A 15,782-nucleotide genomic window follows, 5' to 3' on the forward strand; every position below is an offset into this window, starting at 1 on the left:
TTGAATATTATCCATGCATTTATACCCGCAAAGTCTAAGGCATTTTCAAATGCATGAACAGGCCATCTCCTTGTGCATGTTCGTGTGGTATATTTTCGTGCCATCTGATCCACTACATCTACTCCATATTTTGTTTCATTGTAAAACTTTACCGTTTCTGGAGTTTTTTTAGCGGAATCAGACGCAACAACAACATCTGGATGGACGGAACTCAAAATGACAACATTTTTGTTGGGCTTTCCTTGATATACTGTAAGTGTAAAATTGTCTTCATTTCTAAACACTTTAGTGTTGTACAATTCCTCTTTCATGGATTTTATTTCTTTAGGCACTTCTCGCCTTATCTTGTTCAGTGTTCCCACGATGGTTGTTCCTTTGCTTTTTAGCTGTTTAGCTAATTTTACTGAAGTAAAATAATTATCGGTTGTAACATTGCGACCTTTTTTCAAAAACGGGTCCAATAACTTCATTACCACATGGTCAGCTAAACGGTCCTCAGCACGGCGTGTGTCATCTTTGCCTAGATAAGGGAAACCATTTGCCAGATATTTGCTCCTCTTATCAACAGCTAGCCAATATTTGTGGCCATATTTATCTGGTTTGGAAGGCATGTACTGCGTGAATGGACACCTAGTTTTGCTTGGGAAAAGTTGCTCATCCACCATTATGTATGGGCCAGGTTTGTAACACGCAATACAATTTTCAATAAACCTGTCCCACACAGTAGAAAATAGAGCAAACTTGTCCGTTTGCAGTCTCTCCGATCGAGTAGATTTCTCATCAAATCTGAGAAACCTCATAATTTCAACAAAGCGGTCCCTAGACATTGTCGCTTTGCAAAACGGTATTCCCCAGTCATTACACCAAATACTGCTAATCGAGTGACGGTTCGTGCCAGATATTCCACGAGCATAGAATATCGCAATGAATGCATCTAGCTCCTCATCAGATAGAGTAAACTGTAAATTATTGTTCCTGCATGCTTCTGCAAGCGTACAGTTCTTTATATGTGTCAATATATATGAATCAAAAAATAAACGCCATGCGCTCAAAGGACTATCGATAATGATATTTCTTCTGGCGTATCCTGTAGGGCCAGGTGCTTCTCGAAGAATATTTTGGCTGTCACGCCTACCAGGCAAGTGTTCTCCAATTTCAACAGGTTTCCATTGAATACCATCCGCTGAAACTAGTATTCCTTCAGATTCGCCTTCTCTGGTGTTTGTTGTTGCATTACCTTCGCCGCCATCGTTATCTGTTGTTCTTTCATTTCTGGGACGTTTTGCTGATTTTTTCTGTCCACGACAAGGAGGATGGTCACGAGGCAACATAACTGCATGAGCCCGATCCCCAGTTGATGTGCTTGGAATATCTGGAAAAAAGTTGATGAATATTTAGAATTTTTGTTTTGTAAGGGTCCGTGCACACTGGCTGGATTAGCGGCGGAATATCCGATCGGATATTCTCACCACAATCCGGCCCGTACCTGCCCGCTCAGGTACAGAGCGGAGTTTCATACCTGAAGCTCCGCTCCGAACCCCGGGCTGGAGCCGCTGTCTGGGACGGAGCCGTGCTCGCGCGTAAGCAAGCGCTGCTCTGTCCCTGACAGCGGCTCCAGCCCGGGGTTCGGAGCGGAGCTTCAGGCATGAGCGGGCAGGTACGGCCTGTATTGCGGCAAGAATATCCAGATGGCTATTCAGCCAGAATTCTGCTAGTGTGCACAGGCCCTAACTCAGTGTGTGGAAGAACAAATAAATACACATAACTACTTACCTTCTGGATTTGTTCCTTCTGAGTCTTCAGATTCACTTGATATGTTCTGAGGAATGAAATCTTCATAACTGTCAGAATCAAATACATGTTCCTGCAATTCGGATTCCGATTCATCCTTCGGTATGGATTGCAAAGTAGCCAGAATATCCTGAGGCTTTATCAAACGTCTTCTCTCCATATTCCTCACAAATTCCATAATTCTATATAGTTCCCTGCTGAAAAATAGAAATGAAATGAAAACTAAAAGAAATAATAACTGTTCTGCCACCTTCAAAAGTAGGTGGGCTGAATCAGTTGACAGACAGCTAAACTATTTCATAACAATTCATACCTGTATGAGTCTTCAGAGCTCGTATGTCTGCGTCTGTTCTCTTTGTCTCTTCAGCTGAACTGAAAGTAAAGTTACTATCCAGAATACTGTCTCCTGCTAGGACCTTAGAAAAACACCACCCTTCATTAGCATAAGATAAGAGCCTAGAGTAAACAAGCTATTTTGTTCAGCATTACACAGTAATACAAGCAGGTAAAACACAAGGAAAATGTGAAAAGTTGACATGTAAATTGAACTACATCTATATGAACATCAGGGTAAATAAGACAGAGTGAAAAAATTATGCACAAAACTTTATAGCAACATTTAGTGACAAAAGGACCTCAAAATATAGTAGGGAGTCAAAATGACTCCCTTCAGTAGTTCTTGGTAAATTTTGAAAAAAGCGCGCAAATTTTTCACCAAAATTATTTATTCTCACAAAATCTTTTTTCACATCATATTTGAGGAAAAGTCACCGAGTTTCAAGCCGGAATTCTGAAAAATGTAGTCACAGAAGAGAAATAAAAAACGAAAGGAGTCAAAATGACTCCATCAGTAGTTCTAGTGTTAAGAGCACAGACCTGCCTGATAAAAGTCGTAGGAAATGCTGTAACCTAGTCCTTAAAAGGACTGAAATCACAACTATTTCCTACTCCCAAGCTACCTGTAGATTTGTGCGAAAATTGGCTTGAAATTAACAAGGTATAGCGCACACAGCAACAGCTATGCCGTCTAACACGCAGCTGCAGCAGTGAGAAAATGGTGGCGACAGGGAAAATGGCTGGGTCTTATAGGGCAAGGACATGTGACATACACTGCCAATGACACATGCCCTTGCTTGTGTGAAAAAAAGCACTTCGCTCCGTGTGTGCGCTGCTGATAGGCTGACAGATTGCACCTCCCCACTGTAAATGCGGGAAAGAGAAAAAAAAATGGAGTTCTTCATTATTCCTGCAGAGATCCATCCCCTGCCCCTCCCCCCACCCCGCTGTACACTCAAACTGCGTATTAACATTAATTTTCATCATTACTGAGAAAAAATCCAGTTATGATTTTGGTGCACGAACAGTTATCGAACATAACCTCGAACAGCCGAATTTTTCTCAAATCGTTCGTGTTTGCCGAACGGCTCGAACACCGCCCAAAACAGCTCGAATTTGAGATTGGCGAACAGTTCGAGTAGAACAACGCTCATCTCTAGTAAGAATGGACTGACTAATATGGGCAACAGTTTAAACCTGCTAGGTTTAAAAGCATTTTTATAACGCGGTTCTGTTAGTGGTCACTTGGAAGCACTAAAAATAGCTACCACAGACAAGCTTAACGCTGGTTAATCCATTTACCAGATCCCAGGGTCTGCCCTGGAATTCACGCATTAGCCCTGTAAAGATATCTGGACTTCCTCAAAGACCCCTGGGCTGCGGTCATGGAGTCAGTTGCTGGCTGCCAGGAGTGAACAGGTAGCAGGATCAAAGCTAAAAGGACAGTAAAGGTACAAAAACATAAAACAACAGAATGGTCTGTAAAAAGGTTGAGGTCAAAACCAGGAGTGCAGACAATGAACAAAATCAGAAGGCTGAAGAATAGTCAGGATAGGGGCCAAGATCAAAATGGGAATTTGAACCAGGCCTAGTAAAACTATATCTAACAACTCCCAACCATGGTGCTGTTCAATTGGCCAAGGCAGGAAGCTGATTACTCCAGCTAAACAGCACACACATACAGTCGTGAGCCCATTCAATTGATCCGTCAAGAGTCACGCTCATCTCATCAGTCCCGAAAACCTTTGAAACATTTATCTTCAGATATTTCTTGGCCCAGCCTTGATGTTTCACTTTCTGTTTCCTGTACATTGGTGGTAAGATTTCAGCCTCCTTATCTTGGTCATATCACTCAGCTCACAACATCTTGTACTTTGGGCAGTATAGGGAGGTTGCAGTTCTGTAATATGACAGTACTTTAGGATAATGGGTTCCTGGATGTTTAACGTTTCATTAATCTCAAATCTTTGGCAGTTAATTTGCGCCTTTTTTTCTTGACACATTTCTGGAGACCATGTTGACAATTTGCAACAAAAATTTTGATGGTTCTGTGATCACACCCCAATGTCTGAGCAATTTGAAGAGTGCTGTATCCCTCTGTAAGACTTGTAACAATTGTTTTTGTCTCGGTCAGCTAAATCTTTTTTTTGTCCCTTTTGCTTGAAGAAAATAAGTTGTTTAATAATTCTACACACCATGGTAAAGGGTCTGGCTCCCTTAGGCTGCACCCTCCCTCATTACACAAATACACATCACCTGATCTGCGTCATCCAATAAGCATTCAAGTTTATACTACTTGAAGTTGGAAAATCTGCATAAAAATTATATTGTCAAAATACTCACTTGCTCAATATTTCTGCACACAATGTATAAACATTTTTTTCAATAACATTTTTCCTGCATGCAAAAGTAGCAAAACATAAAAAATAAAGCTTGTATCAATGTATACAAAGACATACTGACCTTAAGAATATAGCTGTCTGATCACTTATATTGCAAGATAAACGGCATAAAAAAAATCTAAAATGCTTTCTTTTGTCCATTTTGCCTCCCAAAAATTGAAATAATCAGAAATTGCTAAGTCCACCAAAATTGTACCAATAAAATGTTCTACTCGTCTCCTCATATTGTTATGTAGGCAAAAAAATATGATAATTACAGCTCTCAAAATACGTTGATGGAAAGCATTTTTTATTTTAAATGCGCTTTTATTATGTAAAAGACGAAAAGCTTTAAAATACGATAGAAATCAAACTTACAATAGTTTAATCAAACTTACCTGAAGAATATAGCTATCTTGTAACTTAAATTGCATGGTGAATATTTTCTTATGATTTTTATTTTAAGTTACATAGCTTTAGAAAATGTATAAGTGTATATATCTTAAGGTAAAACTTGAGAAGAAAAAAGAACGTATAAACTTAAGCAGGCTTATTCTAACCTAGTGAATACCAAATTGGGTCTTTGAATTAATAACTAGGCCTTTTACATGTAAAACAAAGCATTCTACCGCCACCAATGCAGAAGTCCTGAGTAACACACTACAACTCTTCAGTGCCATTTAAGTTACATATAATGTGTCAAAACAGAAAATTTGGAATTGTATTTGAGTTGGCCATGCCAGTCTGGCTGTGAAAAGTATTGCTTGACCATCTCCATGACCCACTTGTAGTACACAACTGTCAGATTTTATACAGTCATGGATAAAATGTAGAGGTTGACATTAATTTTAGTGAAAACAAAGTTTTCTGCTTTAGTTTTAAGTTTTTATAGTGTCAATTTACATTATCTCCAGATTGTTATGTAGAGTGATCAGATCAATTGCAAAAAATTGCAGTAATTACTTATCTTGAAAATTAACTTAATCACAAAAACCCCATTTACACAAAATTTTAGCCCTGCCACAAAATGAACTGCTTATATCATTTTAGTGAGTTTCTATTTAGCTCAGTAGAACGTATTAATGAGTACAATGTATCTGATATCACTCTGTCATGCTGATTATAAAAGCAGATTGTTTGTTTTATAAGGTGTCTGTTGCTTGAAATCATTGTTTTCTCATTTTAACTATGGTTACCTTCAAGGAAACACGTGCAGTCATTATTGCTTTCTATGAAAAGGGCTTTACAAGCAAGGACATTGCAGCTTGTTAGATTTCCCCTAAATCATTTATCAGATCATCAAGAACTTGAAAAAGAGATGTTCAATTCCTATCAAGAAGGCTTCAGGTCATCCAGCAAAATTTAGAAAATCCCAGGACCATCTTCGCAAGAGGATTCATCTACAGTATTTGTTCAAAACCAGCGCAGAGTTTGATCACGAATAGACTTTTGGAGTCTGGACTGGTAAATTAAAAACAAAACATAATAGAAAAAGTTCCAAGGAAATGACCTACACATTTCGAACCAAGAGGTTCTTAGCCACAGCACTTAATAAGAATCTATTTGTTCAAAATGCATAGGCAAGTTTCCAGGATTTTTTTTTGTATTATGTTTTTAATATGATTTAATAAATTGTTGCTTTTGCTGCACATTTGTATCATTTGATTTTATACCACTGGGATTTGGTGCAATTATAGGTAGTTGAATGATTCAGCCAAGTAAACCTAGGTAGAAATTTGCTCCCTTGAGACCCATGGACACACAATTAAAAATGTTATGAAATTTTTGCCTGAAAACATGTCAGCACATCAAATTATGAAAGTAAAAGCCCTCTAGCCTCAGTACATACACCTCCTAAAGAATCTTTTACACACATCCTGGACATGACCTGGCTGTAAACAATAGTGGCAGCAATGTGCATGAACACAGCAGCCCTGAATAGGAAAGCCCCAGACAGAGCTGAAGCCAGCTGCTAAGAAAAATCAAGTGTGTCTACGCTCCACAGAAATAGGAGGATTATTAAATAAGTGCACCTTTGCAAATCCTTTTGGGATGTCATTCCTTCCCCCTCAATCTGTTGGGGAACTCTCAGCTACAATCTTCAAGGTCTGCTGGGAGTTAACTTACTAATTGATCAGTTTGCTGGTCCTGCTTATAATCTTCCATAACATTAGGTTAAAGTGATGTTGCAAGTGTCATTTGCTGGTGCCGACTGTATTATACAACTGACATCTCACTTCAATAGCTAGGGTTTAACATAACTACCATTCCAGACACTAAACCCCTATAACACCACTGTCAAATGCAGACACGTCCAAGAGTTTGCGAGAGGGAGAGAGCTAATAGAATACCTGTCAATACAACATGGGCTAGCAATAATGTCTTTTAAAATCAGTTATTCCATAGCTTTACATAGTATAAGCAATATAATGATTACAGCAACAAATTCCATAAAAGGACAAAAACAAGCAGACTTATATATAGAGATAATTATTTTCATAAATAATGCTTTTTTCTGGCTCAAAAATATTAAAATATTATAATGGGTGGCCTAGGCCTTTAGTATTAACCCCTTGAAAATCGGGCAATTTTCTTTTTTTTTTGTTTTCGTTTTATCCTCCCCTTCTTCCAGGAGCCATTAATTTTTGTTATTTACAGTACAGACCAAAAGTTTGGACACACGTTCTCATTTAAAGATTTTTCTGTATTTTCATGACTATGAAAATTGTACATTCACACTGAAGGCATCACAACTATGAATTAACACATGTAGAATTATATACTTAACCAAATAGTTTGAAACAACTGAAAGTATCTCTTATATTCTAGGTTCTTCAAAGTAGCCACCTTTTGCTTTGATGACTGCTTTGCACACTCTTGGCATTCTCTTGATGAGCTTCAAGAGGTAGTCACTGGAAATTGTTTTCACTTCACAGGTGTGCCCTGTCAGATTCAATAAGTGGGATTTCTTGCCTTATAAATGGGGTTGGGACCATCAGTTGTGTTGTGCAGAAGTCTGGTGGATACACAGCTGATAGTCCTACTGAATAGACAGTTAGAATTTGTATTATGGCAAGAAAAAAGCAGCTAAGTAAAGAAAAACAAGTGGCCATCATTACTTTAAGAAATGAAGGTCAGTCAGTGCGAAAAATTGGGCGAACTTTGAAAGTGTCCCCAAGTGCAGTTGCAAAAACCGTCAAGCGCTATAAAGAAACTGGCTCACATTAGGAAAGGAAGACCTCTGAGGCTTCTGAGGATAAGTTTATCTGAGTCACCAGCCTCAGAAATCGCAGGTTAACAGCAGCTCAGATTAGAGACCAGGTCAATGCCACACAGAGTTATAGCAGCAGACACATCTCTTCAACAACTGTTAAGAGGAGACTTTGTGCAGCAGCCTTCATGGTAAAATAGCTGCTAGGAAACCACTGCTAAGGACAGGCAACAAGCAGAAGGGACTTGTTTGGGCTAAAGAACACAAGGAATGGACATTAGACCAGTGGAAATCTGTGCTTTGGTCTGATGAGTCCAAATTTGAGATCTTTGGTTCCTACCACCGTGTCTTTGTGCGACGCAGAAAGGGTGAACGGATGGACTGTACATGTCTGGTTCCCACCGTGAAGCATGGAGGAGGTGTGATGGTGTGGGGGTGCTTTGCTGGTGACACTGTTGGGGACTTATTCAAAATTGAAGGCATACTGAACCAGCATGGCTACCACAGCATCATGCAGCGGCATGCTATTCCATACGGTTTGCGTTTAGTTCGACCATCATTTATTTTTCAACAGGACAATGACCCCAAACACACCTCCGGGCTGTGTAAGGGCTATTTGACCAAGAGCGAGAGTGATGGGGTGCTACGCCAGATGATCTGACCTCCACTGTCACCAGACCTGAACCCTATCCAGATGATTTGGGGTGAGCAGGACCGCAGAGTGAAGGCAAAAGGGCTAACAAGTGCTAAGCATTAGAGATGAGCGTTGTTCTACTCGAACTGTTCGCCAATCTCAAATTCGAGCTGTTTTGGGCGGTGTTCGAGCCGTTCGGCGAACACGAACGATTTGAGAAAAATTCGGCTGTTCGAGGTTATGTTCGATAACTGTTCGTGCACCAAAATCATAACTGGATTTTTTCTCAGTAATGATGAAAATTAATGTTAATACGCAGTTTGAGTGTACAGCGGGGTGGGGGGAGGGGTAGGGGATGGATCTCTGCAGGAATAATGAAGATCTCCATTTTTTTTTCTCTTTCCCGCATTTGCAGTGGGGAGGTGCAGTCTGTCAGCCTATCAGCAGCGCACACACGGAGCGAACTGCTGTTTTTCACACAAGCAAGGGCATGTGTCATTGGCAGTGTATGTCACATGTCCTTGCCCTATAAGACCAAGCCATTTTCCCCGTCGCCACCATTTTCTCACTGCTGCAGCTGCGTGTTAGACGGCACCGCTGTTGCTGTGTGCACTATACCTTGTTAATTTCAAGCCAATTTTCGCACAAATCTACAGATAGCTTGGGAGTAGGGAATAGTTGTGATTGCAGTCCTTTTAAGGACTAGGTTACAGCATTTCCTATGACTTTTATCAGGCAGGTCTGTGCTCTTAAATAGATAGATTGTGGGAGTAAAGACTAATTGTAATTGCAGTCCTTTTCAGGACTAGGTTACATCAGTTCCTATCAGTTTTTGCCAGGCAGGTCTGTGCCAGTGCTGTGCAAGTTTTTTTCACAGCATTTGGCTGAATCTAGCAAAGCTAATCCTTTTTGGCCTATTGCAGAGTGTGTTAGTCAGTGGAGTAGCCTATCTGTGTTGCAAGATATACCACCTGTGTATAGAATACCAATTTTTTTACTGCACCTAGTGAAGTAAAATCTTTTGGGCATAGCATCATTCTATTAGTCCATCTATACTGACCTCCATCAGGTTGCAAATTGAATATAATTTTTTTCTGCATCTAGCTCTGAAAAAATATTTGGCCTTCTAGCAGTGTGTGTGACTTGTTCTATTAGTCCATCTATACTGACCTCCATCAGGTTGCAAATTGAATATAATTTTTTTCTGCATCTAGCTCTGAAAAAATATTTGGCCTTCTAGCAGTGTGTGGGACTTTCTCTATTAGTCCATCTATACTGACCTCCATCAGGTTGCAAATTAAAAATAATTTTTATCTGCATCTAGCTCTGAAAAAATATTTGGCCTTCTAGCAGTGTGTGGGACTTTCTCTATTAGTCCATCTATACTGACCTCCATCAGGTTGCAAATTAAAAATAATTTTTATCTGCATCTACCTCTGAAAAAATATTTGGGCTTCTAGCTGTGTGTGGGACTTGTTCTATTAGTCCATCTATACTGACCTCCATCAGGTTGCAAACTGAATATAATTTTTTTCTGCATCTAGCTCTGAAAAAATATTTGGCCTTCTAGTAGTGTGTGTGACTTTCTCTATTAGTCCATCTATACTGACCTCCATCAGGTTGCAAATTAAAAATAATTTTTATCTGCATCTACCTCTGAAAAAATATTTGGCCTTCTAGTAGTGTGTGGGACTTTCTCTATTAGTCCATCTATACTGACCTCCATCAGGTTGCAAACTGAATATAATTTTTTTCTGCATCTACCTCTGAAAAAATATTTGGGCTTCTAGCTGTGTGTGGGACTTGTTCTATTAGTCCATCTATACTGACCTCCATCAGGTTGCAAACTGAATATAATTTTTTTTCTGCATCCAGCTCTGAAAAAATATTTGGCCTTCTAGCAGTGTGTGGGACTTGTTCTATTAGTCCACCTATACTGACTTCCATCAGGTTGCAAATTCAAAATAATTTTTTGTCTGCATCTAGCTCTGAAAAAATATTTGGCCTTCTAGCAGTGTGTGGGACTTTCTCTATTAGTCCATCTATACTGACCTCCATCAGGTTGCAAACTGAATATATTTTTTTTCTGCATCTACGTCTGAAAAAATATTTGGGCTTCTAGCTGTGTGTGGGACTTGTTCTATTAGTCCATCTATACTGACCTCCATCAGGTTGCAAATGGAATAAATTTTTTTTCTCCATCTAACCCAGCCAATAGTTTTGGCCTAATACCACAGTTTGGCCACTCAGCTCTGCTCGGTTCCCATCCATTGTTTTTTTGTGCAAACAACTCCAGAGTTGTGAATTAGTTAACCACCAAAATGATTGGAAAAAGGCCTGCTGCTGGTGGAAAGGGGAATAGGCGTGTTGGGAAGGGGAAAAAAGGTTGTGTCCGTGGGGTAGGTGTTAAAGCAACAGTAACATCTGCAGAAGAAAGACCATCTTCCAGCCAAACTAAAATGTCTACTTCTTTTAGCGGACAATGTGATAAGATCCCTTTCTTACGGCCATGCCAATCGCTACAAATTCCAGATGAGGCACAAAAACAGCAGGTGCTTCAACGGATATCAAGTGCTCCTTTAATTGGGCTCTCCTCCACATCAACTTCAACATCACAAATACTCCAGTCCTCAAAGGTGTCACCCCAATCGCACTTGCTTCCTCACAGCTCCCAAATCTCCAGCTGCCCGTATGAGTATGAGGTAGAACAGATGGTTGAGTCTGCAGAGCTGTTTACTCATACTATAGCCTGGGAATCAGAGGTCGACTCCAGCGCTTCTGTGAATCCAGATGAGGAAATGATCTGCACTGATGCCCAGAATCTTTATGAGTCGGATCCAGGACCAGACGCAGAAGGTTCTGACCATAATGTAGACCCTCATTCCCAAACTGTAACTCCTGTTGGTGGAGACAATGAGGAAGACGATGATGAGACTCAAATACCTGATTGGAGCGACAACTTTAGTTTTTTGTCAGGGCAGGAACAGGTTGGCTCTGAGGACGACGGGTGTGATAATGCACAGGGTGATGATGATGAGGTTGGAGATCCCACTTACTGTCAACCCACAGTCAGCCAAGAGATGAGGTCAGCAGAGGAGGTGGAGGAAGATGCTAGTGACGACGAGGTCAGGTTGCGCCTTCCTGGACAGAGACGTAGTACTGGAAGCACGTCAACAACTGCATCCTCAAACACAACTCTGCCTCTCACCACAAGTCGTGGTGGCTCTTCAGGTCGCATGGGTGCTAAGCCTTGCATAGCCTGGGCATTTTTTCAGATCGATAAAGATGACCCAACTCGTGTTATCTGTAACATTTGTCAGCAAAAGCTAAATAGAGGCCAAAAAATACATAGTTTGAGTACTTCATGCATGAACCGGCACATGGACATGAAGCATAAGTTGCAGTGGGAAGCTCAGTGTGCTACAATGCGGCCTAGCCGGCCGGGCCAACCACCGTCTGCATTATCTTGTGCATCCGCGGCCTCTTCATCCTCTGTGACTGGGGGGACAGCAGTCACACCTGTTTTGGGGCGCAGACCTGCCACCTCTTTACCCGCAACAGCCAGCGTGATTGGCAGGTCATCATTTTCTTTGGAGGTGGTAACACCAACTGGTGTTGAGCGCTGTCCGACATCGATAGCACCACCTTTGGATCAAGGCAACCTAACATGTCCGCCTGCATCTTCCTCACAGACCGGCAGTTTGCCGGGGACACCCTTATCAACCCCGTCTAAGCACAATAGCCAGCCCTCGGTCCCTCAGATGTGGACAAGTAAAAGACCATTTCCTCCTAGCCATGAGAAAGCTAAGAGGTTGAATTTCACCATCTGCAAGCTCTTGGCTACAGAAATGCTGCCTTTCCGCCTGGTGGACACAGAGGATTTTCGAGACCTTATGTCCGTCGCAGTGCCCCAGTACCAGATGCCCAGTCAGCACTACTTCTCAAAGAAAGGTGTGCCTGCGCTCCACCAGCATGTCGCACACAACATCACCGCTTCTTTGAGAAACTCTGTGTGTGACAGGGTGCATTTCACCACAGACACTTGGACGAGTAGGCATGGACAGGGGCGTTACATGTCGCTGACTGGGCACTGGGTAACTATGGTGACAGCAGGACAAGGGGCTGCTGTCCAAGTCTTGCCGTCCCCACGAGTTGTGCGTCAATCCTCTTTATGTCAAAGTTCCTCCACTGCTTCTGCCTCCTCAACCTCCTCTCGGTCTTCCACCTGCACCCAAAGCCTGTCTGGTCATGCCACAAGCTTTCTAACTGCGCAGAAGGGATCCTGCACACCTCCTTACTATGCTGGCAGTAGGGCTCAAAGTCATCAGGCGGTTTTTAATTTGAAATGTCTGGGAAATGTGAGTCACACAGCTGAGGAGTTGTGGTCAGCTCTGGAGAACCAGTTTCATGAATGGTTGTCTCCACTGGACCTGAAACCAGGGAAGGCCGTGTGCGACAATGCTGCAAACCTGGGTGCGGCCCTTCGCTGGGGCAATGTCACACACGTGCCTTGTATGGCTCACGTGTTGAACCTGGCTGTCCAGCAATTTTTAGCCCACTATCCCAGACTAGATGGCCTTCTGCAGAGGGCACGGTCGCTGTGTGCTCACTTCTGCCGTTCGCATCCCGCAGCTCAGCGACTTACATCTCTACAGAAGTCGTTGGGCCTGCCACTTCACCGGCTAAAATGCGATGTGCCTACCCGGTGGAATTCAACTCTGCACATGTTGCAGCGACTGTGGCAGCACCGACAAGCCCTGGTGCAATACGTTCTGACGTATAGCCTGGGCCAACGAGATCCAGAGGTGGGGCAAATCACGCTGGAGGAGTGGTCTCAGATCAGGGACCTATGCACCCTTCTGCACAGTTTTGAAATGGCGACGAAGATGTTTAGTGCTGACAATGCCATTATCAGCATGACTATTCCGGTGATTTACATGCTGGAGCACATGTTAAACAGAATTCGGAGTCAGGTGGTGGCACAAGAGGAGGTGGAGGAAGTAGAGGAGGAGGAGTTGTATGCGGAAGGGCTAACATCTGCAAGGTCCAGACGGTCGGCAGCACCAAGGCGGCAGGCATGTGAGGGTGGGGGAGATGGTTTTACCAGGGCGCATGGTAGCAGCCAAACTAGTGAGGAAGGTGCAGGAGCCCAGGAAGAGGTGGAGGATGAACTGGTGGAAGACTCATCAGATGAGGGAGACCTTGATCACATTTCTGTTGTGCGAGGTTGGGGGGAGAGGACAGAGGAAGGAAGCATGATTGTTACCTCGCCACCAACACAACAGGGACTTGGTGCTCCTGGATGCGCAACACACATGAGTGCCTTCTTGCTGCACTACCTGCAACATGACCCTCGAATTGTGAGAATTAGAAATAATCCTGACTACTGGGTTGCCACACTGTTAGATCCCCGGTACAAAAGTAAATTTGCCGAAATTATTCCTGCCATAGAAAGGGATGCACGCATGCAGGAGTATCAGCAGAGACTGTTGCAGAATCTTACATGTGCTATTCCACAAAAGACCAGTGGTGCACCTAGTGAATCTCACAGTTCCAACTTGCCAACCGTGGGACCGTCAAGTGTTCAGCACTCAAACCGTAACAGAACCACAGTATCTGCTGGTAACATCAATTTTGCGGAATCATTTCACCACTTTTTTAGCCCATCCTTTGCAAGGCCACAGGAGACAAGAAGTCTGACACATAGTCAACGCCTAGAGACGATGGTACAGGAGTATCTCCAAGTAAACATTGAAGCCATGACTGTGTCACTGGACCCTTGCTCTTTTTGGGCTTCCAATTTGGATAAATGGCAGGAGCTAGCCACTTACGCCTTGGAGATCTTGTCATGCCCCGCAGCCAGCATTCTGTCTGAACGTGTGTTCAGCGCTGCTGGTGGTGTGCTGACAGATAAGCGCACGCGGCTCTCCACTGATAATGTAGACAGACTCACGTTCATAAAGATGAACAAATCATGGATCCGAAACGACTTTTCTACCCCTGTGTCATCCTGGGTAGAGTAAAAGCATGATGATTGGTTAAAATCACCCTACCAACCGTTTTAAGCTTTCAAATTACTAATCATGTTTATCTGTATCTTGGCTGGAAAATAATTTGGGCTTTGTAGCAGTGTGCAGCACTGATTCTATTAGGCCATCTATAATAAGCTCCACCAGATTTAAAATTACTAATCATGTTTATCTGTATCTTGGCTGGAAAATAATTTGGGCTTTGTAGCAGTGTGCAGCACTGATCCTATTAGGCCATCTATACTAAGCTCCACCAGATTTAAAATTAATAATAATTTTTAGCTGCATCTAGCCCGGAAAATAATTTTGGGGCTCCGAGATGCGCAAGACACATAAGTGCCTTCTTGCTGCACTACCTGCAACATGACCCTCATATTGTCAGAATTCGAAGTAATCATGACTACTGGGTTGCCACACTCTTAGATCCCCAAACTTTTCGATCAACCTTTTCATTTTAATAAAGACCAAAAAATGGTCATTTTTGAAATTATAAGCATTAGCAGGTTATTAGAAACTGAAATCAAACAGTTTTCAACTCAAAACTTTATTCAAGGTGATGTTACATTTTCACATAGGACCCCTTGTTCGAAGGGAGCTTCTGAACTCTCTCGTCCATTGAATTTGTCAGGTTTTGGATGGTTTCTGCTTCAATTGTTTTGCATGAGGACAGAATACCCTCCCAGAGCTGTTGCTTAGATGTGAACTGCCTCCCGCCATCATAGACACTCCTTTTGATGATGCTCCAGAGGATCTGAATGGGGTAGAGGTCAGGGGAGCATGGGGGTCACACCATAAGTTTGTCCCCTTTTATGCCCATATCAGCCAGAGATGCAGATGTTTTATGTGCAGCATGAGATGGTGCATTATCATGCAAAAAAATGATCTTGCTGTGAAATACACGGTTCTTCTTCTTGAACTATGGCAGGAAGTGCTGTTTGAGAAAATCCACATACATTATGGAGTTCATCTTTAGCACCTTCAGGGATCCTAAAGGGGCCGACAATCTCTCTCCCCATGATTCCAGCCCAAAACATTACTCCACCTCCTCCTTGTTGGCGCTGTAGCCGTGTTTGCATGGGGTGTCCATCAACCAGCCATCCTCCACTCCATCCATCTGGACCATCGAGCGCTGCACGGCACTCATCCGTGAACAAAACAGTTTTGAAATCAGTCTTCATGTAATGTTTAGCCCACTGGAGCCGTTTCTGCTTGTGTGAAGTGGATAGAGGAGGTCGACAGGATGGCGTATGCACAGCTGCAAACCTCTGAAGGACCCTGCATCTTATTGTTCGGGGGACGTTGGAGGCACCAGCAGCTTCAAAAACTTGTCTGCTGCTATGACAAGGCTTTTCTGCCGCTGCTCTTTCAACCTGACGTAATTGCCTGTAGGAAAGAGTCCT

This window comes from Phyllobates terribilis, unplaced genomic scaffold (assembly GCF_046119375.1).
Source record: "Phyllobates terribilis strain yellow unplaced genomic scaffold, ASM4611937v1 Scaffold_5__5_contigs__length_657084704, whole genome shotgun sequence".
In the NCBI taxonomy this organism is placed as follows: domain Eukaryota; kingdom Metazoa; phylum Chordata; class Amphibia; order Anura; family Dendrobatidae; genus Phyllobates; species Phyllobates terribilis.